At 37.8% G+C, this 23,994-nt stretch overlaps 1 protein-coding gene across 3 annotated transcripts in view; it reads right to left on the reverse strand.

Moving 5' to 3' along the window:
* The window catches only part of LOC145674559 (protein bric-a-brac 1-like), a 1,152,100-nt gene that overhangs the window by 676,210 nt on the left and 451,896 nt on the right, over positions 1 to 23,994 (reverse strand). For all 3 annotated transcript variants that reach the window (XM_081744738.1, XM_081744734.1, XM_081744736.1), the window contains one exon: positions 3,034 to 3,127. The gene's annotated coding sequence lies outside the window, so the exon portion shown is untranslated. The remainder of the gene's footprint in view (positions 1 to 3,033; positions 3,128 to 23,994) is intronic.

Genomic DNA, 23,994 nt, shown 5'->3' on the forward strand with positions numbered 1-23,994 from the left:
GGACATTTTTCATTTCCCTTTAGAACCCCTAAAAATTAAAAATGTTCACTTTCGGCAATTTTCCGCGGTTTACTCCTGGAAGGATACAATTATGCCAAATTTAATCATTGTAGCCCTACAGGAAATGCCCAATAATTTTGGGGTGTAGAAGGTGTCCCATATAAATAACATGGGAAAGATTTTTCAGTTGCCCATAAAACCACTTTTAAGTTTGATTTTTAAAAATTCTTGTTGACTTTTCAGGTAACGCTACTGAAAGCTAAATGCATATTGAATTTCAAATTTACTTACAAAACTTCCCTATATTAGGGTAATTTCCCTCAAAGTACGAACACTGCTGGCTGCTTTCAAACTTACCATATTCGCTGGAGATTTGTTTAATAATGCCACTGAATTCTAAACTTTTTCGAACAATTTAACATTTTCTAACATTAAATATCCAATGATATTGCCTTGGTCTGCAACGAAATCGTAATTTAAAAAAATAAAAATAAACTAATGCTAATCTTCCTACGAGGGGTTAAGATAAATAGAGGTTTGATAACTTACCTTTTACAGATTGTGCCATTATTCCATTGCTTTACGCATCCAGTACGAACTAACTAACTGCTAGTTGGAAAAGCAACAATCACAAAACATCCCACACATTGTTGGAAGTACTCGATATGGTGTCACAAGTAACAAATTACCAATACAAACGATAGGATGATAGCTTACTCAAAATCGCATTTGGAAATTGGCCTGGGTAAATTCACTCATGAAAATTAGCTCGACGAGCAAGATTTTGACGGATTATGATTTACTAACTAACTAACTAACTAACTCTATGGCCTATGGAACCCGGAGGTTCAATGCCGCGTTCACAAAAGCTCTCCACTGACCTTTATCCTTAGCTAACTGAATCCAGTTTCTACTTTGTATTCCAATCTCTGCGAGATCCATCTTAATATTGTCCTCTCATCTGCGCCTAGGTCTTTTAATGGGTGTTTTCCGATTGGTCTTTCAGTCAAGACTTTGAAAGCGTTTCTACTTTCTTCCATTCTAGCTACATGACCTGCCCACCTAAGCATCCTACATTGACGACCCTAACAATGTTGGGTAAACCGTATAAATTATGTAGTTCCTCGTTATGAAGTTTCCGCCATTCCCCATTCCCGTTCCTCTTGGTTCCGAAAATTCGTCTCAGGACCTTGTTCTCAAATACTTTCAGTCTATGTTCTTCCCTCAGAGTAAGCGGTCATGTTTCGCAACCATACAGAACAACAGGCATGATTATCGTTTTGTATATTTAAAGCTTCAAATTCCTCGACAGAATTCACCACGACAAGAGATTTTGAACCGAATAGTAACACTAACTCCCCGCTTTTAGTCGACATTTAATTTCTTCGTGAATATGATTTTCATCTGTTAATATTGATCCTAGATATTTGAAACTATCCACTTTATCAAAAGTATTACAGTAGAGCGTCGATTATCCGAATTAATTGGGGGACATGGGTGTTCGGAAAACTGGTTTGTTCGGATAATCGAACTGTACATGTTTATTTGCCATGCGCGGAGCGGCACGCCTCAACTCTAAGCTGGCGCAGCTGTTGCTGTGAACAGCTTTGATACTGCCGCTACTTCTACAGCCAGTGCCAAACCGACAGAAGTGTGCTGATTGTTGAAACACAGCGACTGGCGGCTTGGCTGGTCAGCAGCGCCTTATGAAGGCCCCATTAGAAGCAATGTTCCGCCAGCGGTGGCTCAGTGCGGCGACTACTGTGGGAAACTTGGTTTGGGAGTGAGGGGGATGATGGACGGTAGGATGTCCCTGCAAGCGTTTAATAAGATCTCTGCATTTCTTTCTATTGTTCTCCTATCATCTCCTATTAAATTTACATCATCAGCATATGCCATAACCTGGTGAATACCGTTCAACTCTAGGCCCTGGTTGCTATCTTTGATTTTCCTTACAGCGTATTCCAGAACAAATCTAAATAATAATGGCGACAACGCATCTCCTTGTTTCAGGCCATTTTCGACGTGAAAGCTCGTGGACAAAAAGTTTCCTACCCGGACTTTACTTTGGGATTCATTTAAACATATCTTAATTAATCTAATTAGCTTTCTTGATATTCCAAGTTCTGTAAGAACGTTGTATAATGTTTGTTTACTAACTGAGTCGTACGCCTTTCTAAAATCAATAAATAGCTGATGTACCGGGGTATAGTATTCCAACTTTTTTTCCGAGTATTTGACGAATGGTAAATATTTGGTCGATAGTTGATCGATTTTGTGTAAATCCGCACTGATAATCTCCAATAATTTCATCTGCGTATGGGGTCAATCTTGCTAATAGAATATTTGAAAGGATTTTATAGGATGTTGACACAAGAGAAATGCCTCGATAATTATTACAGTCAGTTTTGTCGCCTTTCTTGTGAATTGGAACAATGATTGATTCTTTCCACTCTTGTGGCAATTCTTCCTTGTTCCAGATAAGAAGAATGAGTTTGTGTATCTTGTGGGATTATGATTTACAGAGAACATAATTCAAAACGAATAGTTTAATATTAAAATTATTTTGAGTTTGAGAGTATGTGTTCATAAAACACTTTAATATCAGAGCACAAATTGTGTACAGTAAACTCCCGAGTATCCGGCTCGAAACTATCCGGTCTAGTTTTCCTTTATCGTAATTAAACGAGGAAGTCAAGGCATTGCATTGGCAACATTGCCAAGGTATTTGAAAGTAGGTGTCTGCTTTGCTCCTCCTACGTGTCGCGTGCAAAATACAAGTTGTGACAGGAAAAGAGCGGCGTTCTGTTCGTTGTTTAATGTGTAATGGACCTCAATATAGTACGCTTGCCTGTATACGTAAATTGTTCTTGGCTTATGCTTAATGAATATAAAGAAATGAGTTCGTAGAACTGCGGTCTATCTAGCTTTTTTTTTTTTTTTTTTTTTTTTTGTTATCCGGCCTGCCCTTCCCACACATTAGGCCGGATATTCAGGAGTCTACTGCACATTCAAAAAATCCAATTTACTTACCTTATCATTAATGGCATTTGGTGAATTAGAATGGAAGCTTCTTCCTTATGGTCCATATGCTGTCCTATTCCAAGTCCTGGAGTGTCCTTCCTTCCTACATACGAAAGACACAAAATCTTTAGTTTCAACGAATTGAATATTTACCCGATTCAAACAGTAATTCTCAACTACCAACCAAACAATTTAATATTCAGATCCTCAGAAAAAGGGTTCAGTTTGGAAGATAACTAATTGTTTTATACGTAGTATTTTGAGTACAGTGGAGTTAAGAGAACTCGGTCTAATGTGGATCGAAAGGTTGCCGAGTTTGTGAAAATGCCGGGATATCGAGAATAGGGTTTAAAAAGAACAAGTACGTACTTTATGAAGGTATAGAGCCTTTACTATACATGGAAATTAATGATTACATACTGTACAATGATTTACCTGATAAAGTAGACATCAGAGAAATACTTTATGAAGGCATAAAACTGTCTATAATGAAAATTAACTAAACGGCGTGACAAACATCTTGGCATTTGAAGGCGGCGCTCCAAATTCCTTTTAAATGCTGCTAGCAAATGAGAGGCCTGCGGTATTGCCATGTTTATTGTGTACACATTCACTTCAGTCTATTCCCTGCCACCTCATCGCGCTGTAGTGCGTCTGCTTAGCCAAGTCATAGCCGCACCCCTTTACCACTTGGCACCGTCGCGTCAGAGCTTGAGTTTTCTTCGTTTAGCTGAAATGCCAAGATGTTTCTGATAGGCTTTAGCCTACTTTGCAAAGGTTGCAGATAGACTCAACGGCTAAGCGCGTGCCGCGCCAGACACATGGTGGAAAGGGAGTGTGGCGCGAGGAAAACGAACGCGGGCAATGACTTTGAACAGGTCTGCGCGCGGGATTTTTTTTTTTTTTTTTGGCCTGTCAGGGTGTGGCCGAGTTATCCGGACTGTCGGGCTATCAAATGCCGAGTTTTAGGGACTCTACTGTGTTTAGGATGAACAAAGAACTTTCTTATCGTAATTTTAAACTAAAAATCCGAGCCCTGACCAACGTAAAGATTTTGTATTATAGTTTCAGCAAATTATTATTGCCCTCATTAGACACATGCCCCATGGTATTCCACAAAACTATACAGAATATTGAAAAAATTAAAAAAGTTATAATTAAACTTCCAAATGTAGGACAATCAATAATAAATATAGCATGAGCAACGAACATAAAAATAATAGCGACGAAATAACAAATTAACAATAGCAATACGCTGACAACAGTTTATGAATACCAACTGACACACTAGACAAAAGGTGACCAACCTTTTCAGGTTTGGGTGCTGCTTTTCATTTCAAAAATAATTGGCGATCTGCTTGCTTTTTCAATTGCCCAATACTGGGAATCATAATAACCCAATGTCAGTGATCGTTTCAGACAGTGTCACACAGATCATCATGAGCTGTCTCTAGCGACTTGTAGATCGCGCTCGATACGTTGGCCATTCCTGTCCTAGACACATCCTAGTCTTTATTGGGTGATACAATGAATTGTTCAACGTTAAGTTTCAACTTAGGCAGCAGCAACTATAGTGAAGAACTTGGAATAATGAATACGCTAAAATGAACTTGATGAACATTGGGGTAGCCTATAGACCCAATGTTGTCCAATACAAATTCACATGAGCTGGAATTGTACAGTCAATAGCGAGAAATAATACACAATAAATTTAAAGCGTACGCGTCTTTGGAGAGAGAGACCCGGGTTCGATTCTGGCTGGAGGTAATGTAATTTGGATCCCACGTTAAACTGCAGTTCCACGTCTCTTACAGCTTCGATGCTGAACAGGATGCTAAACTCTACTCCAACGAACCAAGTATATTTATAGTGCACACCTTTACTGCAAGGGGTCCGAGGTTCGATACCAGACCATGGGATTTTGTTGTGGACAATATCGTGTTGGTGTTCTTTCACGATCATCTCATTTCCTCCCACATTTTCATTCCACCAATTTCTTCATAATAATTCAGTTTTACTAATCATCCTTCTATTTAGCTCACAGAGAACAGCCAAGAGACGTAAAATAAGAAATGACATTTCATTTTCAGTATATAGTAATATCGCTCATGGTTTTGTTTATAAACAACCGACACGTGCTTACATTTACAAACACCAATCATATGCGCCTTACTAAGACTTACTACGGTGGCAGACGACGGAAACACCAGCGCCACCGCCTCATTTGGATCACCTGTAAAACCAAGAGGGTCACAACGAATTCTATCAGTCTGCGACTGGCCACCTCTCTCCTTTAGCTTGCTTCGGAGCTCCAGAAGACATCTAACACAAAGCCTCTAGTCTGTTCGGAATTCTAGGCTTCCTCTCTTCCCACTTACTTTGCTCAGAGCTTTGTTGGGAATCCTAACCCCGGTCATCTAGCTTGCTTCGGAGCACTATGAGTCTTAACTCCCATCTGCTTACGTGGAGCATTGGGGATTCTAAAATCCACTCCACCCAACTTGCTCGGAGCTCTGTGGAGATCCTACTTTAAGCTGCTCAGGCCCTGGGTCACCTCTCTTGTCCAATAGTAGAAAATTCATATTAAAGTGATATTTGCAATACACTGTTTATAGAGGATTTTATAATAAAAACCAGTAGTAAAAAAAAAAAAAAAAAAAAATCCGGACTGTAACTTGCTCTACCTAAACCTGCGCAAACAGAACTTTACAATATCCTTTTTTGTCAGTACCTTCCATACGAAGTAAATGCATTTCTCGTTATACTCCCTTTCCCCAAAAAAGCTAAATTAAATTGGTCGATTCACCTTGAAGTTATTCACACGAGAATTTGATGCATATGAGAACACACTTTTCATTCTGATTGTACTAGGAACCTCTGAACCAGCAAAGCGATTAACGCTCCACCTGTATCTTCTATGTACAAAAGGGACGTATCTCTAATGATAAGAGTATGGTTAACGCTCTCGGCTTTGGTTCGAACGGACTTGGGTTCGATTCCCGATGAAGACACTCATTCGGAAAACTATAAAAAGTATTTTTTTCACGCCAGCTATCTTGAGGTTTTTCCTGGCTTTTTCTTATTCACACCAGGAGCAGACAAATGCCGGGATGGTATCTAACATAATGGTCCCAGGTCGCTTCCTTCCTTCCACAATTCCTCGGGTAGTGTGATAGCCGAGGGACATCATCCTTCATGGGTGATATCATAATAAAATTATAATATGATAAGTTTACAATTTGGTTTCGATACTTTGCACGGTATGGACTCTAGACGAATGTACAGTCAGCGACAGAAGTTCTATCCGTTTGGTAAAATTTATTCTGGGAACAACAATGGAACGTACACCGTTTCCCCGAGTTTCAAGGCTGGAACGTGCAGAAAACTACATTATTTTTAATTTGCTGAAAACTATACCCAAATTGTCCTTAAATCCTGTATTTACCAAACTATTTTCATCAAACGGGAAGAACTTTTGCCCCTGACTACATCAGGAAGAACGGACAAATAGATGGACAGGTGTCGAAAAATCTCTTTTTCGGTATGTATGGGTTATGAAACGTGTAAGTCCCTTGAAATCTCGAATTTGATTTTTTTTCACAATCACAATACTTTCTTCCCTCCTTTCGTTGCACGAAAGTACAAAATGAACTGCAGAAACTTGTATGGCAACCATCTGGCAAGGTCGAAATGGCAGGTAGTCGTCACAGCAGCTGAATCATACATCCGCCTTATTGGTGGTACTGACATTTGGGTGCTGACGTACCGTGATAGCAACGTCAAGAACCGTTGCAACTTCGTTCGCCACTACTCAAGAGCTTTTCCGCATGGGTTTATGGTTGTTACCGGATTCAGTTATGAGGGGATGTTGATGATACACAAGTTTAAAAGAAAGTGAAACTGAATACAAGATGTTTTCAGAAATATATTATCACATTTATGTTTCGGATCGACACGCCACAATTTTAGAGTGCGAATGCCAACAAAATGAGGATCCATATGTACAAGGCTTTATTCAAGCCATAGGTCTACCGCCACAACATCTCTGTGTTTATGTCATGAATTGACACAGGAACTAAAAATTCCTCTTACTCCATTTCAAGACATGCATACCAAGACCTCTGATGGCAGTCCAATGGATTTCTGTGCCTTTGGAAAACATCGGCGTCCGAGAATCCTCGCTGGTCTCTGGAAAGATTACCGAGAGGAGTGGGACCGCGTTCCCTTGTCCATGCTTCGCTCCAATGTCAAGTTCGACGTTGGGAGATACGCTACAGTCTTGAGAGTCGTGAACACCATCGTTGGTAGCGGTGAGGTTTGTCGTAAGGTGAGTACTTCTCAAAACCGGTCAGATAAAAGTCAATCAACCTTCTATAATGTTTTTCCTGAGACAAATTTCATAATAGTTAAAAAAATACGATATATATTCTAACAAAGTTGTAAAGAAACTTTGTAAGCAATTGTGGTGCGTAGGTCAGTCAATTTTAGTTTCTCGGAAAACCAAATACACCCACTCTAGTAGTAATGGACTTACTACAACACAAAGCTACAGTACTGTACACATATACAGATACCCTGGAGAATGACAATGATGGCCAAGTTAGAGAGATTGTCAATATAACAGGTTTTATTTTATATGGTAATTGTGCTGTTGGTCTATCATGGTAATGATCTGGGAGGTAATGAATACACATAGATAGTGTGTAAGGAAAGAGTGTCACTGCTCCATTTGCTACACATGTTTATTGTATGCATGTATGTATGTATACATTCCGTACTAAGCGATATGTGTAAATCGATATAGCTTGAGAAATATGCACACTGTAGAGATGCTACCTAGGAGAAAGTAGCAAAAAAAGAAAACTTTTATTTTTAAAAAAGTCAGAGATCGGGAATTTTAATGGAAATACTGTTGAAATAGTATGAGATATTCATAACCAAAAGCTACGGATTGGGTTATACAGTGTGGTGCCAAGCCGACAGATACATTTCAAACTTGAATATTACGCAGGCCTTATAAAATATATTGGTTGGCGGGATAGAAACCGAAAGTGGAAAGAACGCCACGTTACATGGTCAGTCGCAATGAAGCATTGGAGCACAGAACATCGTGTTATCTTAGTTCGTAGTTATTACGTAACGAAGCCTATGCCAGAAGTGCAACTTTTTCTTTTTCTGTACGAAATTTTAATGCTGGTTTCTCCACGTTCTCAAGAGTCCACACTGTTCTTGGAGCTCCATGTTTCACATCCAACCATTACCAATCTCTTCAAACTTTTCCACCTAAGTCAATAAGGTATTCCGAGACGGAACCTTACTACGTCAACCAATTCGTGAGGATCATGTCTTGGGATGAACTGGATGGATGCCTCCATCAACAAATACGATTTCTAAATTTTGGCCCCTTACATCCTGGCGAAAATTGATGGTGACCTGTCAAGTGGCTCTTGAAGTTTAGCGTATGTTGCACAGACAGAGTAAATATATAAATTACTTTTGGTAAACTAAACATTTTAGAAAACATTTTTCACTAACTCTCTAATTTATTTGTATATCAACAAGTATAACAGCAAAATAAAAGGTATATTATCTGTAAGATTTCCCATTCTCATACATAGCACAGTCTGGAAATCTAAAAAGGAGTAACATTTAACAAGCACACATGAGATTAAAAAGTGAGTTACATGAGACGTCAACAGCGAAATGGTCGCGTGTTTCACAGCACTAATTTTTGCAATAGGAAAAAAAAAAGTAATCGGACTCTGGATGCTACCCGAAACAAAAGGAACCAAGACAGCATAAAAGAAACTGCAAGAGCCATCTGCCTTTACCTTCATCATCTTCGTGCAAAGAATAAATCTCGACATCCGAGGACGACTCCGAAGGACAGCCAGGAAGCACACAAATAACCTTACTTAATTTCCGTTTCCGGTGGTTATTCAATTTAATATCAATAATGAGGAAGAGATATTTAGAGCGGGCAACTTCCCTCCCTCCTGGAGAATACGCCATTTTGTCCCTTCTCCCCTCCCGAAAGCTCCACAGAGGATTATAATTTAATAAAGGAGCACAAGGGGAAAAAATATTTAATTACATTTACCGGTTTCGTTATGGTAATGCATGAATGAAAAAAAGTGCAATATTCAAAGGCGGGTCCGGGTTGCGGCAAAGGGGGCGGAGGATGAAGGACAAGCCGTGATGCCTCCTGCAAGAGGCACTTTGGAAAATGAACGGAAAGTTATTGGTGATGGGATTCGGTTGGGATAAAGCCAAAATTATTGATTGTCTCTCTTTTTCTCTCTCTGTTCTGTAAAAGAAAAAAAATATTTCCAGCGATAAAAATAACTCTGAAAACGGTAACCAGAGTAAAAACTGTTTTTGAAACATTTTGATGAGCCTCGCATAGAAATTTGCGATGTAAATCAGCCTCTAATTGCAACAGAAGCAGGAATTTACTTCAAAAACTGCAGAACAGACTGAAACTGTCAATGTAATGAAGGAATGTCTCTCAAAATCTCACAACTACTCTCAGTTATATTGAAATAATAACCAAACTTTGTTTCGCGTTGTGTAACCACCCTTCCAAACTATAGCAGTGTAATATTCTCACGAGAAGTGGTACATTTTATCAGTTCCGGTTTCAATGAACGATTATAACAAGAAGATGAAACTTAATCTTGGATCATTGAATGTACAGGGTCTGTCCGTAAAGCCATGAGACGCTCCAGTCACCATGAGACGCTCCCTGGAAGGGAAATTTGTGGTGGGGGTCTAAGCTAAGCAACGCACCAAGCGGAAGTCGTATCTGACCTCTGACGCAGTAAGGATCACGTGTAGCGCAAAACTGTTTGTGAGTTTCTGTCACGTGGAACGGGTTTTTGTCGAGGCAGAAAATGTGAGAAATGGAGCATTCGCTGAAGGAGCGTTGTGCGATTACAGGAGTGATCTGGATGCTCTTCTACGAGTAATTTGGACACAAATTTGGTCAAAGTGCAAAATCTTCTGGATTCCAACCGTCATTTGCTCCATGTTTTCAATGGTCTTCCGTCCGTTCTTAAACTCACTGAATCAATGGAAAATTTTGTCTTTCGCAGGGCGTCTTTGTAAGCCTCCCTGGTCAAGGCAAGCGTCTCGGAAGCGTTTTCGCCCAGGTAAAAGCAAAGCTTGATTGCGTAGCGCTGCTCCAGCAAACACTCCGTTTCTCACATTCTCTGCCGTGACCAGAGATGGTCATTTTTCCTAACCCTCCCTCACCCTCAATTGACGCCCCTCACCCTCCATCACACTCACCCTCCATTAACGCACTCCCCTCACCCTCCCTCACACTCACCCTCAATCGACGCCCTCACCCTCGCCTCAAGGACTTTAAGGACCCACCCCCTGCGTACGTCCTTGGCTATGCGCACAACATATCCACATTTTTTTTAAAAATAAAGGGGACCGCGGTGGCTCAGTGGTAGAGCGTTCATCTCTGGTGCGTGGGGTCCCTGGTTCGATCCCAGCTCGCGCCAAGTGAGCTTTGTGATGAACAAACACCGTCTGCGTGGGTTTTCCCGGGGTTCTCCCGTTCCCTCCCACTTTCTTCATTGCACAGTTTCATTTATTTCTCATCATCACCGTCTCCTTTAGCTTTGGCGCATAATCGTGGGACGTTAAACTAGATATTTCATTTTATTTCATTTCATTTCTTTAGAAATAAGCTTGACTTTTCGTGCCTTTCTTTCAATGTGTCTGATTTACAATTGGTAGAGAACATAGATTTAAAAAATCTAAAATAATGGTTACCAAATACTTGTTGATATTCAACTTTTGGTGAAAAGAACTTAGGAGATGCAGAAAGAAGATATTTAAGTTACGACTTTATATAACACCATATTTATAAATGAAGAATGGAACATACTTCCGATACAAACAACTTTAAGGACGAATGAAGGCAATTACTCTTCATTACGAAATTCATTCTCAAACTCATAATTTCAGGGAAGCTCAGGCCGCATGGATATGGGCGTGATCTGTACGATCACTGACTGTTTGCACCCAACAAGTAGTGGCGTAACGGATTTTTTAAAAGGGGACTGAAAAACCATTTTGGGGCCAAGGTACCCTAAACTCCAAAATTCCATTGTTTCGATATTTTAGGTTTCTCTTTAATCAAGTACATAACACAATTTGCGAGCATTTGGGGCAAAAGAATTGTGGTACTATTTCAGTCTTGCACATTTTTAGGAACATAGTCATGTTTGTTTTATTCTTTATTAAATTAAAGCTATTGTTTCTCAAAATAACTCGACAAGATTCGAGACGAGACAGGGTTCTTCCAACAGAAAAAGATACATTTTTCGAGGCATCACTTTACACAACATATTTTCGAGGCGAGACAACCTCTAATCTTGTCTCGTGCGCATCCCTATTTGCACGAAATAATATTAGAATACAGTAAAAAAATAAAATATTAATTACCTTATAAAGTAATCAAACCTTAAAAGTCACCTATTTAAAATTTGCCCTGTGAAATAGTTCATATTTTAAGGGGGCTATTCATATAGTAACAGAATATTAATAATCAACGATCAACTACTCTGTGAAGATGCTGAATTTTAAGGTGTGTGTGTGCACCTTCTGTTGCGTTTGGGTGCAAATCCGTCAATACTGTAATTTCGGTAGATTTTCTTAGTATCCTCTTTTCTAAAAGTATGTAATATAGTGAAATTTAGGTGGGCTTGTAAGAAATTGGGGAGGCTTGAACACCCCAAATTAGACCTAGTGACGCCACTGCCAACAAGCCACCAGTTACCAAAGACAAAGGGAAATATTTAATTTAATAATAATAAAAAAGTTGAACTGTGTAAATTTAGGACTATAATTGTATATGAAAATCGTTATACATACAATTATGTTTTATATTTAATTGAGCTTTTCTCCCTATCGCGGAACTTATGTCCGGCACGGAATCGAACCCGGATAACCCAAGGATTTCTGCTTCAGATAATCGCTGGTTAGAAATGTTCTCCTTCAAATAAAGTGAAATGAAATATTCAGTTTAACGTCCCAGGCTAAGAGAGACGATGATGATGAGAAATGAATCAAATAATAGAATGAAGAAAGTGGGAGGGAACGAAAGAACCCCGAGAAAACCAACGCATACGGTGTTTGTCCACCACAAAGTTCACTTGGCGCTCCTTCAAATAAAGTACAGCTACAAATAAAACATTTTCTACCCTAGAAGAAATAATCTCCTTTACATTGTTCCGTCCATTAAATGTACATATTAACAATTGCTCTACTGAAACCATCCCTGCAACTAGTGATGTGAAGTGGAAAATTTTCCGCTTAAAACTTCCCATTTCTGAAAATTTTCCATTCTAAACAAATATTCACTATCAAGTATTAACTCCACATTAAGCCATGATATTGATTGAATCCATGAATAGAAATATGACATTACAGCAAATTATAATCTTCCAACTTTCTAGGTCCTATAATGGGAAAATATATAAATATTATTGAGTACATGGTAATAAACCTAGTATTTGATAACACAAGAATTATATGATAGAACAAGCGAGTATCGTTCTACAGTATGAAACTACGGTAAACTTCCAAACTATACAAATTCAATAGTAAAACTGGAAATAGTAGAAACCGGAAGTAGTTGATTTCTACCGCTTACGGTTTAAATATTAGGTTGTCGAAGCAGATGGGACCTATTACTGGAACGACGAATTGTTTCCCGAAAACCGTTTCTCAATAGCTCTTACCGTTTTTGAGTTATGACCAATATTGATGAAACCAGAAGTGGTTCAACATAGCTTCTGGTTTAACTCGAAGATTGGTGAAAGAGATGGAACCTATTCTTGGGATGCCGAATCGATTCCCGAAAACCGCTTGTCGATAGCACTTGTCGTTTTAGGTCTAGGAAAATCAATATTGAAACCAGAAGTAGTAGTGGATCCTACCACCTCCGATTTTAGTGGAAATACAGGAGTACAGGTGGTTTGTCCCCTTAAGACCTTAAATCGATTTCTGAAAACTCTTTATCGCTAGCTATGTTTTATATTCGTTTATGAGTTATGAATATGTTTGTTGAAACCAGATATGGTCGACTTCTACCACCTCCCGTTTAAGTAAGATTGTTGAAAGAGATGGAACCTATTCTGGCAATGCAGAATTGATTCCCGAAAACCGTTTGTCGATAGCTCTTACCATTTTAAGTTTATGAAAATAAATATTGAATTCTGAAGTAGTAGTGGATCCTACCACTTCCAGTTTTAGTAGAAATGCAGGAGTTAAGGTGGCTCCTTTCACATCCACCTATTTCCGAAAACCGTTTGCCGATCGCTATTACTGTTTTTTACTCGTGGTCTTTACTTTGAAACCGGAAATTTTCGATTTTACCACTTCCGGTTTAGCAGATTGACTGCCAAGGTGATTTGAGGGTACCTGTTAAGTAGAAGGTTGTTGAAGGAGATGCAACCTATTATTGGGATGCTGGATCGATTCCCGAAAACCGCTTGTCAATAGCTCTTACCGATTTTGATGTGACATCTGTTGACAGACAGACACACAGACGGACACAGCCGTTCTATAAGACTTCCCTTTCATATGCATAGCGTAGTTTGGAAGTCTAAAAGTACGTATATAGCCAAAAGCAGGAAATAACTTTTTATTTGATAATTAAATATAAAGTTATTTATTGCGGCTTGCAGCTTTGTACTTTTCTTATATATATTTTTCTCTTACTTAGAAGAAGAAATGAAGCTTTTTCTTAGTTACAATTTCAGAATGAATGAATATATGAATATTTATTAGTTTCTCTTCTGAACGAATATATGAGAAAAAACATTATTTCCTGAGAACTTCTAGTATTTTAAATGGGTTACTTTCGTTAAACTTTGAAATTTTCAGTAGCCTAAAACTTGCAGTAGATATTTTTATATATTTCGTAATTATTATTTCTATAAAGTGAAAATATATAAATATAGAAAAGTAATAAACCTATGATAAACATCTTGTCTTCGCGCATGAAAAGCGTATGAAACTGATGGAATATTGATATGACGATTTTCTGTGAACGACGATTAATTCTAAGAAAAAAACTACATTACATTTTCTAACATATTTTCCAGAAATGAAGAATTGCAATATAATTAATTTTATGAACCCTTACTCTTACCCTCAATTGACGCCCTCACCCTCACCTCCCTCACACTCACCCTCAACTGACACCCTCACACTCACCCTCCATTGACGCCCTCACACTCACCCTCAATTACTTTATCGCCCTCATCCTCCAACGCCCTCACCATCGACTACTAAAATGAGGGTGAGGGTAGCCCTCATGAGGGCAAAATGAGGGAGGATGACCATCTCTGGCCGTGACAACAACTCAAAAACAGCTTCTGCGCCATGCGTGATCCTCACTGCGTCAGAATTCTGACGTGACTGCCGCCAGGTGCATTGTTTAGCTTAGACCCCTCACCACAAATCCCTATCACGGAGCGCGCTGCTGGCGACTGAAGCGCCGCGCGACTGCCAGTCTCATTACTTTACGGACAAGCTCCGTATATTAACATTCAATTAACTTCAAACTTACATTTCTCACTATTATATATAACTTCAAAATTACATTCTCTGCGGGAGTTCAGGTGATTCGGTCAACGTCTGATATACCTTCACTGCTGAAATGGACGTTAAACTATTCTTGCTAACCAATCACTATATCGTTAATATTATTTCTGAAACTGGTTAGAATATCTTAAGAACAATACCAGTGACGTACAGCGGGGGACACTTCTAAATGGTACACCTTAGCCGTAAATCTCCATATGGCTGTACCATTTAGAAGTGTCCCCCGCTGTACAAAACAATCATTAAAACTTGACTCGGTATCTAATCCTTTATAGGCAAACATGTTTGACAAAAGGAAAGCTAATCTTATTTATCATATTGGTCGAAGATAACTAACGAGAAAATTGGTCGCAAATCACAAGATCCCTTTTTACACCAATTCAGTTTAGTTTATCGTCGCTACTATAACCTCATTGGACAATTTCAGGGTTTCATTTGCTGGTTTTATCCACATCAACTGCCTTTTTAGAACGAAAACTAGCATTTCTGTTACACACAGATTAGTTCACAATGTAGCTATATCGGTGCCACGGAAATTTGTTTGACGCACTTTATCCTTCACGTACATACACAATGTGTACAGTATGATAACGACGCAGAGCTTGACTACTACTACGTACGGCCCGTATGCAGCTGGTTCCAACGGCAGAAGAGGAAGTATTCTTGCAGGGTAATAGTCACGAAAATGTACGAATGACCCGGTCAGGGAGGACCGAAATCTACGTGTAGCTGTCACTGCTGTTGTCTACGATCGTTATGCCATCTGTTCCTGACAATACGAACCCATGCTATTTATGTTTCTGTTCTTGAGTATTTTGTATCACAAAAACAATTGAATATGTAGGAAGAAAAGGGTTATACTTCGTCAGGTTATGATCCAATGAGTCCAGCCACTTGGCTACAGGAGACCCAAATGTTAACTGCAATAATTTTAAAACAATTATGGTATTAGCAATCAATGTGGTTGATGATTTGTTTGCACTGTTTGTTGCCTAATGCTCTGCGCTTAACATGGTCGTGAGGTTCTACACTCTATCTACAAGGCTGGTATTCAAGGGGTTAAATATAGCATATGAAGGATATATCCGTCCGCAGTAAGTAACTATCACGGTCAATGCCTGCTAACATTCCAATCTTGATCAAAATAAAGTGATATCCAGTACATGCGTGACTGTCTTATACTTGTATATACCAGAAAATACACATAAACAAGAATACAGGAAAGACGAAACAATTGGTGCAATCACAGGCTAAAGGATGCAAAATATGCTAAGAAAAAACAGACCGTTTTTTTCATCGTGATGTCTATAAATGTGCAATTCGCAACAAGTAGTTTACCACAGATTCCTCCTAAGCAATCTTCAGATAAGAGAAAATTTCCAACCTAGCAGGTGTTAAGAAACGAAGTCAGTCTGAAAAGTTCACTTTGTTATTCGTTATATTTTTAAAAAATTTTCGATTAATTCTGGTTAGGTTTCTATTGCTCTGTAACTAGTGTTTCCTGTTCCCTGGAATAGACAGTCATTCGTTCGTCACTCGTGTATATATAAACACTAATCTGCAGCTTTTTATTCATGATGGAGCAGTATCAGTGGTTTATGCCTGCCATCTAACTGCCCACTGTACATTAAACAGAGACTTATCACCACTCTCAGCAAATGTCACCAGGGGACGCCACTAAACAATCACAGATGATTGCTAAAATGAAAAGCAAAAAAGTTATTTCCATTTCGGCTCAAAAACTTACGAAGCAAAGTGAGTGGTTCCAAATTGGTTATGAACTGAAAGAACATTTTTTCGTGGTTCATTAGACTTGGAATACTCTACTGTCAATTTCCAAAGAATAAGCATGAAATCAAAGAAGCATAAATCTATTATATAAAAGGGAACGCACAAATCCTTTGTTAGCTCATCACGCTAATACGGCTGAACCAATTTCTTTCATTTTTGGGGGGTTATTAGGATTTGGACCCTAGATGGTTTTTATCATATCACTTTAATTTTTAATTACCAGTGTCTTGAGATAATTGACCATTCAAGTGTCCATAACGTACAAATCCTTTGTTAGTTCATCATAGGTATAAAAATAAACGTATTTATATGCAACCCGCATGACCGTGTCACTCGGCGGGTTAACATAAATGACAGGCGCTATAATGTTAACATTTACTGCAATTTGAAAGCGAAAAAGTAAAAATTATCTAAGTAACAAAGTTTATTGCGTTCCGGGGTGACCGCAGCGAAGCGGGGCGGGTTAACATAAATGATAGGCGATATAATGTTAACATTTACTGCAATCTTCTATGGTTTTTATCATATCACTTGAAAGCGAAAAAGTAAAAATTATCTAAGTAACAAAGTTTATTGCGTTCCGGGGGGGGCGCGGTGGCTCAGTGGTAGAGCGTTCACCTCCGGTGCTTGGGGTCCCTGGTTCGATCCCAGCTCGCGCCGTGTGGACTTTGTGGTGGACAAACACCGTGCTCGTGGGTTTTCTCGGGGTTCTCCCGTTTCCTCCCACTTTCTTCATTCCACCATTTCACTCATCTCTCATCATCACCGTCTCCTTTAGCCTAACCGGCATAACCGTGGGACGTAAAACTAAAGATTTCATTTCATTTCATTTATTGCGTTCCGGGGTGACCGCAGCGAAGCGGGGTGAACGCTGCTAGTGTAGTATAAAGGGAAAAGTTCTGTTCCATACTTCGAACAATGGAATCATATGGCTACACTGTCGAAGCCATTGCATTATTCCTGCTCCAAAGCTTTATTTGCAAGACATTTCCAGGAGCGGATCAAGGCGAAATTTTCACCCGAGCAACGTGTATTTTTGGCGCCCCCTAGTCCTAGCCTATACTTTACATTTTATTACAGTTGTTTTAATATTTTTAACCCATATTTCAAAAAGAACAATTAATACTCAAATGCATGATATAGGCATATTTAGTACTTAAAAATATGCATATGGTATCAGTTACATTGGGTTTCTATTATTACTATTTATGTACCAATATGTATAAACAAAAGCAATATCGAACAGCATTTATTGAAGACTACTAATGATGACATGATTACTGTTATATTGTAAATTGTTTTGATATAATATCAGGTAGTGTTGTAAAAAAAACGGTTTTTTTTTCTGTGAAGTTTTTTTTCAATAAAAAACATCGTTCTTTTTCATGTTTTTTTTCAAATGTCTGTTTTTTTTTTCTGGCAACTATTATTTATTGATTTACGTCGCAGATTATTGAAATAATCAATAGAACTTGAGTTGAAGCCCTTGTAACTTACAAATCTTTCGTTTATTTGCACCTATATACTAGCAAAATTGTGATTATTCCTTTCGGCCCCAGGTCATTTTTGGCGTTTTCCTACATTTCCAGTTAGTAACTTATTGCTCAAAAACAAATCATTCGATTGATATGGTTAAGGCCTTGTTTTTTAGAAAATGGATGTAGCTATCTTTTGGTGTAAGTTGCATTGCAGTGTTGCCAATGGGTGGGAAATTATTGAGGGAAATGTAGGGGTAAAAATTTACAAAAAATTCCCTAACCGAATTTCAAAATTTTTTGTATCTAGTACCACTGCTGATATATGGGTTCAAGTCGCCTAAAAAAATCTTTGGTGTGTTGACAAGGTACAGTGAAATCCTGAAGTCGCTTACTTCCATCCAAAGAGGGAAAGAAAAAGTTCTGTCATACACATGAAATTTTGACACTTTTTACGCCTCACAAGCAAAAATCAAATATGCCGGGGCTACAGGTTCTCTAATTATCCTATTGAAACTTTTTATGGTGCGTTCTGTAGGGAAAAGAGAAAGCTTTCAGGTAGTGGTACGTTTGTTTCAATGTAGTCAGTAAGAGGGTAATAATCGAGGGGACAAGGGAAATTTTCCAAATTTTTCACCTAAAAGCGGGAATTAATTGTTTTGGCTGGAAAAACTGCCATCAGACAGACAAAAACTATCTGAAAATAGCCCTTAGTACTTTAAGAATATATCCTACAAGTATCATGGCGATACATAATAAAGTAAGCATGTAATTTTTTTAAAAATCTCATTCAACCTCAGAAATTCACCATTTTCTTACCACTTACAGAACATGTTTTTTTATAAACCTCAACTGTACTTTCCCTAATTATTCTAGTGAAACTTTTTATGGTGCGCTGTGTAGGCTAAGGATGAGGCTGTTAGACACTGGTACGTTTGTTCGAATGTAGCCAACAAGAAGGAAATAATAGAAATAAAAAAGAGATTTTTTTCCAAAATTTGCCCTAAAATCTGGAATTAAAATTTTCTGTAGCTGGCAACACTACTATCAGACACACATAAACTATCTTAAAATAAGCTTTGGTATCCCTCTAATATATTCTACAAGTATTGTGACGATATCTAATAAAGTAAGCTTGTCAATAAAAAATATCTCATTCTACCTTGAAAAAATCACAGTTATCTTCTCAATTAGAGAACAAGGTCTACTGTACTTCCCCTAATTATCCTATTGAAACTTTCTATAATGTGTTGTGTAGAGCAAAGACGAGACTTCCATATACTGGTACGTTTGGTCCGATATAGCCAACAAGAGGGAAATAATAGAGACAAAACAGATAATTTTTTTCAAAATTTCCCCCTAAAATCTGGAATTAAAATTTTCTGTAGCTGGTAACACTGCTACCAGACAGACGCAAACTATCTTAAATTAAATATTAGTACACGACGATATTTAAGGAACAAAACTTCTAATTACCAAAAATATATTACTGTAAACAGAAAAGTAGGAAAAACTAGAAAAATCAAGGGTTAGAACCTAAATACGAATTTTTCGTGCGTTCCCTAATTACCCCATTGTAACGATCTGTACTTGCGTTTGTTAAGTAAGGACAAATGTTCGATTGGCGTAAGTTAACTTGCACTCAGACGTATAGGTACGGATTTATAAACAAAAATTTCTAATTTTTCCCCAAATTTAGGAAAATTTTAATTTCCCTAATTGGCAACACTGCACGCAGGCCCGTCCAATTGATGTCAACAGTTAGGTATCCATCCGAGGTATCTACCTGGCAAGTATAAGGAGGTCTTTCTACAACGAAGGAAGCTACAGGGAAAAAAGAAGTAAAGGAAATTCGAAATTAGAAAATTCTCGAATTTTTGACTGGGGTGAAATTTGAGAAGGAAATTCGACATCAGAAGAAAAAAATAATATGATAAACTATAGTCCAATATGATAAATATAGTAAAATATGATAAACCATATTTTGAAAGAATAATATCCCGATATCTTAATTAGTGTCCACACAGGAGCGGATTAAACAAATGACACACCCGTGTGTGCCACTTTGGCTACCTGGGCCACCGAGTATACATTTGATTACATTTTTTTGACTACTAACTCGTGTTGTTGTTGTTGTTATAGTCTCGACTAATAATAATATAGTTGTTGTATACAATAACTTTATAAGGAAAATTTTCTCTCCGTTTTACATCTTAGTTCCAACACTGTTGGTGAGAAATGCAGGGTGTTTCAAAATGAATTTTGGGGTTTTAAGTCTTCGTAGTACTTATTACATTTTACGTACAATTATAAGCAATGCATCAAGTAAAAGAGCACCTCAAACAGTCTTTGCTACAAGTGTTCAATGTGAGATTCATTTGTCACACGGCACACATCTAGTCGATAGGCGAGAAAGGCCCATAAACTTTCCGCCATATGGCACAAAACACATTCAATTTAGGGGTCTCATATCAAGTGTACCATCTCCTGAGGATTTGCTGACGGCCAGACACAAGCATTATGAGTGTTCACATTAGCTCTTAGGTGAAATGTCTATTTATCACTGAAGACTACACGATCCAGAAAATCTTCATTGTTATGCAGCAATATTTCACTTGCGAAATTGGCACGTAAACCGTAGTCTGTAGGCTTCAGACCTGTAGCAACTGGAAACGATAAGGACGTAGTTGCAAGCGTCTCCTTAATATTCTTCACACAGACCGTTGCACTGTACAGATTCAGTCTTTATTAAAACACAAAAAAACTTTCTGCTCTCTAGTCTACATCTTTTCTGCTTGCTCTTTCTAACGGCAGACAGAAGAAACAATGCATGTACATGCGTGCGTACAAAACTGTTTGAGTTGCTCTTTCATTTGATATAATATTTATAATTGTAAGTTAATTGTAATAGATACTACGAAGTTTCAAAACCCAAATATTAATTTTGAAACACCCTGCATTACTTTAAATTGTGTCATCCTACATTCATGTCTTTTATATACATGTCATCAGGGCCGGTTCTAGTCAATTTGTCGCCCCATGCAATGGCATAATTTGCCGCCTCCCCCTTTCTCCAGAAAGAACAAATCTTAAAAGTCATGATTTTATGTATGCTACTCCAGCATGAACAACAAAGGTGAGGGTAAGTGCAGTTGCACTCAGAAAGGCTTAAATACTTACTAAAAATGCAATCCCGTGGTGTCTTTTTTTTTTTTTTTTAAATATTAATCTATTACGTTAGTGAAAGATAAAGCAAACACACCTGCAGAGGAAAAATGGTAATCCTTTTTATAGAATTCACTATCGAGCTTCAATCTCAATGTATCAGTTTGCAATTCCAGTGCAACTAGCTCTTTTATCTTTATTTCTTAATTTCCCTTCAATATCTGTTAACATTTTTTAAAAAAAACTTGTTTCTATCTTCAATGATAAGGAACTTGTTTCTGACAAAAACAAGACTAGTTGTCATATCAAAACTGTGATAACTTACTAAATGGAACAGATATTCACTACTATTCGAGAACTGAATCCTTGCATTTGGCAACAATCAAGCAATTTGTGCTCGGATTTATTCGACCATTTGCTTTAGCATCGTCCATGTGGCCTTAAACTAATGCAACCTAAACATAATTTATGAATGTAGTATTCAAATAGAAGGTCAGCATAGTAAATGTAACTACCATCATCATGAAGTATGTTTCCAACAAGAAATATTTAATTTCAATAATATACTTATGACAGATTTTACCGGACCATCCAAACTTGCCGCTCCACGCAAATGCACGTGTTGCATATATGGTAGAGCCGGCATATCATATATATCTAGTCGACAAATTATTTATATATGACATTTGGAAAAATACTATTAGGCAAATTAGTATTAGTTTTTACCTTTAGACAAGTTATTTGAATTTTATACTGTTCGTGACATTATTTTCGTACTTATTAAAGGCCTGCTTTCACGAAAAAACAAAATTTCATTTCTACATTTATTTCTTAGTTGATATTGATGAAAACTGCTGAAACCCGAATTGTTAATAGGTATGGCATTCATGTAAATTGTAAAATATTTGTAGCGTATCAGTATCTAGCGTTTAATTTATGTTGCATTTTACGGTGATTATACCTACATAAAAATATTTAATACTTAAACAGACGTAAGATGCATTAGAAATGACTATTTGAAAAAAAAAAACGAAATTTAGAAAAAAAAACGAGAGGCAATGTTTTTTTCTAAAAAAACGTACATTTCTGAAAAAATACGGTTTTTTTTTCTATTTACAACACTAATATCAGGAGTCACTCTACCATATATCGAATGCGCAACAATCTATTTTAATAACGTGAAATACCAAAAAATAAATTTCATATTTATGTTGAACGTGTTTTACGCATAGCAATATAAACAACCCTTTTATGTAGGTCCTAGTACAATACCCTCCACTCTTTCTTCTACATGACATGTCTCCATTTGTCGATACAGCCCCCCTAGTACTATGAAACTCTCTTCTTCTACGGTAGAATGGAAAAAGATGATGTACGGCAATTGATGTTACTTTGCAAGAACATAAACCAAAACAGTCACCAGAAAACAGTTATAAAATTTACTTTTTGAGACTCGTTTTGACGCCCCTCTGACTGTGACGTCCGGACAGTTACCCAGGTTTCCAGGCATTTTGTACGCCCCTGGTCTCTTATTTAAGACATGAGCACTCTTACTCTCCACAAATGAAGTATACACATTAAAGTTGTTTATAAAATGATACTACCATACAGAAATTAGAACTTGCATTTCTCAAATGCACCGAAGTCCGCCAATGTACGCTCCTGATTCCAACTCACCTTTCTCTTGTAGTCAGTATCCTTGATACAGCCCTACAGAAACGGCTCTGCTCTATTGGTAACATTGAAGCCGGAAGTGGTAGTAGATTTATACCGATTTCGGTTTTATTCGAAGTAAACAGATAAAGCGAGTATTCAAGCACACGTTATTTCATGTAAAATAAAACTTTCCCCCATCTGTTACCGTTCTTGTTCTACTGTGACCAGTGCACCAATGGCAAATTGTGACCACTGTGTTCAACTGTGACCAATGGCAAATTTCTGTTACTTCCAATTACCACTACTTGCAGCGGATGGAACCTATTGCTGGGACATTAAATCTATATCAAAAAGCTATATCCTGTTACTGGATTCGCTCTGTAACAGACGAACATAGTCGTTCTATATTACTTTTAGTATTTAGGCCTATGTATTATTTTTATTACTATTATTAATCCATCCCCACCAATTAAAAGTTTCCAAAGTTAGCAGAAGGAAATTTATCGGCAATATGACAACAATGTACCCTCAGTAAATACCCTCATAGCGCGGGAGACGAGAATTACAAAATATCATGAATAGGGGTTGACGAAGGAACACACATTTGCGTTTTATTGGGTGGCGAAATCTGTAGATCCAAGTCTAGCTTCACGACTCCTTGCGATCTCTATTGTAACACGAAAGTAAAACACAAAGCATGGTTAATAAGATTATTATTATTATTATTGTTATTATTAAGTATTCTGTCTGTTGGATTAATCTGTTTTTTTTTTTCATATAGTCCATATTATGATTAACCGTTAAACCTCAATGTTTGTGTAACTATGATACTGGCCTTAAATGAGACACATCGTTGCAAGATGATAGGGTAAGTTCAAATCCTTTTGCACAGTTTTCAAGAAAATAGAAGAACAAACGAAATCTTATGGCGCTAAAAAGGTATGCCATTCGTTCCCAATAATAATCGACAGTTTTTGTTTTGATGTAACAGGCTGTTTAATCATGCCTAAGAAGAAACGCTATATTTCTTGCTGTATCTATCCTCCTAACGGTGACACTCATACTCCGAACAGAATTGAGTTGCTGAGTTGACTTCAGTTTAGCGTCCCTTTTCGGCAGTAAGGCTATATGACATGTGGACCTACGGCTTAACGCGGGATCCAATCCACGTGAGTTCCTGCCTGGAATTGAACCCAGGAGTAGTATTTGGATAGGTTGATCTATCTTTTCTGCCCCTGGATCCCTCGCTCAGGGA

Source organism: Thermobia domestica, chromosome 17 (assembly GCF_964235325.1).
Source record: "Thermobia domestica chromosome 17, izTheDome1.hap1.1, whole genome shotgun sequence".
NCBI lineage: Eukaryota > Metazoa > Arthropoda > Insecta > Zygentoma > Lepismatidae > Thermobia > Thermobia domestica.